Source organism: Bombyx mandarina, chromosome 20 (genome assembly GCF_030267445.1).
Source record: "Bombyx mandarina strain Sakado chromosome 20, ASM3026744v2".
Lineage (NCBI taxonomy): Eukaryota > Metazoa > Arthropoda > Insecta > Lepidoptera > Bombycidae > Bombyx > Bombyx mandarina.
In genome coordinates, this window is record NC_143226.1 from 10,312,379 (window position 1) to 10,315,146 (window position 2,768).

General features: G+C 47.0%; 1 pseudogene; it reads right to left on the minus strand.

Annotated features, from left to right (window-relative positions):
• Nucleotides 1–973: 973 nt before the first annotated feature.
• On the minus strand, nucleotides 974–2,190 carry LOC149500752 (activity-regulated cytoskeleton associated protein 2 pseudogene; annotated as a pseudogene).
• Between the last annotated feature and the right edge of the window lie 578 nt (nucleotides 2,191–2,768).

Here is a 2,768-nt window from a genome sequence, read left to right on the forward strand (position 1 = left end):
CTAGACGCATAAGCAAGCCATAACGAAGGAAATACTCTTCCAGTAGGACTCGGGAGCAAGCCACGGCGGTGGCATCAACAAGTGCGTAGAGTTCTACCCATCTTGTAGCTACATCCTCTACCAGGAGTACCCATCGCCCCCCCCTGCTCTCCTTCTGGCAGTGGCCCGAACAAATCGATTGCGAGAACCTCTCCTCGCTGTTGAAGCACAGGAGTGAGCCTATACGGCGGTACCGATATAGGCGGATGATCACCGGTATTAATGTGGTGCTCGACGTAAAGGGTTGGGGCTCCCCCCACCCTAAATATGTCTCCATTCTGCTGCAATAAATGTGATAGCTGCTGCCGTTCATCGGAGCCAAGCATAGAACCCTTATCATCACGCAGGAAGTCAGCAGTAGAAGCAAACATGCATGGCTTAGGGCACTCATATTCAATTGGATAGGTAACCCGTTTTCCCGAAAAATGCCAAGTGGATGAAGCAAAGTCAAGCACAATACCTGCCGCCACCAAAAAATCCATGCCAAGCAAAGTTTCATTATTTTGAGCATCTGGAAAAACAGTAAATTCAAGGGTTACTGACCTTTCGGGACTTATCCTTACTTCTAGAGTAGTGAGCAAAACTCGGCGGGTGCGCGCGGAACCGTCTGCAAGCCTCACCCGACGCCTGGTTTCCTCACACGGATGGTTATGCTTTAACAGCAATTCATAAAGCAACGCACCGGCAACGCTACTCTTAGCTCCCGTATCCAACAAAGCATTACCTCGTATACCTAAAATTTGAACACTTAAAATTGGTCTAACCTAACCTGGTGCTCAGTAGAGTTACTCTGGGCAACACTTTTCAGTTCACTGAACTTGACAGCTGTGTATTTACTTTACCAATAGGTAAATCGGATGTGACTGATCGGTTCCGTGCAGCGTCGACGGCGTAATAACTTGGGTTACACTTTGTACACTGAGACCGAGTAACACCTTTGGTACCACACCCGTAACACGAGGATACAGCTTGCGTATTTTCCTTGTCGAATTTCGTTTTTGACGCTAATTTTAAACACTCATCACGAATATGTCCGTACTTTTTGCAATAAACACAGAAGTCTTTTAACAATCGACGTAGATGATACATTATCAGTGTTCGTGTAGCGAGGCGCGGGGACTCGAACGGTGCTCGGCGCAGCGCTGTCGTCGCGTGGCGGGCCGCCAGCGGCGCCCGAGTTGAATATTTTCCGCGGCGTCATCCGCGCGTATGTATGCTGCGAAGTCGAAGCACCGGCGGGAACTTCGCCTACGGTACTACCCGATGAACGTGGCCTCGCTCGCTGAGGATGATGAATAAATTCAGGCGGACTGGTCTCGTAGATGGAGTCCTCGATATGGCGCGTTTTCTTTAATAACGTGTCGTATGAAGTTATTTCGTCTCTTCTTAATCTTTTACGAACACGACGGTGTAGAAGGCCGTAAAGCATATCAATTTGAACTTTCTCACTAAGGTCACCAGGTGGGAGTCGAGCTAGTAGGGCTCGTGCTCTGGCAACGAAGATCTCCGTCTTCTCTCTTTGTCCTTGCGACATTTTGAAGAGCTCTAAGTAGACTCGATGGGGCGGTCTGCAATCACCGAAAGCGCTTCGTAACGATGATAAAGCGTCGTCCCAGGAAGTGACTAGCTTTAACGCCTTGCCACCACACGGCTGCATTTCCGGTTAGTAACATTGAAAGTCCTCGTAACGCGATGGCGTGTCCTACGTCAGCACAATCTTTGTATGATTCGACCGCGTCAAGGAAACCGTCGAGTGAGTCGCCGGGCGCTCCGCTGAACCGCGCCGTGCATGACGCGAAGTTCCCAGAATGGTGAGCGGGCGTCGAGGAAGGCGGCGATGTCGGCTCCGACGTCGGTGTTGCTGATGATTCGAGTTGAGTTTTATGCTCACGGTCGAGTAGGCGTTCGAATGCTGCCATTTGACTTTCTTGTAATGACGCCATGTTGTTTGCGGTAAATTTTGGCGTCGGTCCCGCGGTTGAACCAATTTCTTCTTCAACGTCTTGAAAATCGGATTGACGCCGTGACTGACGACGAGTACGTGTCGTAATTACGTAGATTCACTCCGAAATACTAGTTAAAGGGCCCGCGCTTGGGCTGCCAGTTTAATGTTAGGTGCCCGACTGGCATGACTCTCGGGTTGTTAGTTCCGGTATCGACCGGGGACGCGTGTATTCCGCTTCAAAGTCTGGCGCGCACTAATTGGGGGTGCGAATGATGCAACAGATGCGCGGGCGCGGGTAGCGCGGGTAGCACATTCCCTTTGGCTGCTGTTGCCCCGCGAAACGGAACGCTGCGTTACAGTGTAATAATAATCAACATCAACTTTTACAAATTTAAACCGAATTAAATTTTGTTTCAAATGTGAAGGGTAGATGACGCTGTTCTTAATTATTTCAGAATTTAAAATTAAAATCTGAAAGCCTTGAAACATCAATCCGCATAAATGTAATTTAAAAACTACAGTAAGAGGCTTAAATAAAAAGCTGAACTTAACTCAGCCTTAATTAGAATTTTCTTCGGAATTCAATAGTAAAGTTCAAGTTATTTTGATGAAATCAAAACCGAAATATTCATAGCATCTTAAACAATCACCTACGAATAAATATTAGTTATTATATTATTTATTATTCGTAGACAATCACAACGGTTTTATAGTTTTGGGAAGGGATTTTTTGTAACGCCATCTCGTAAAGTATTTCGGTATTACATTACAAAACAAAATTGTT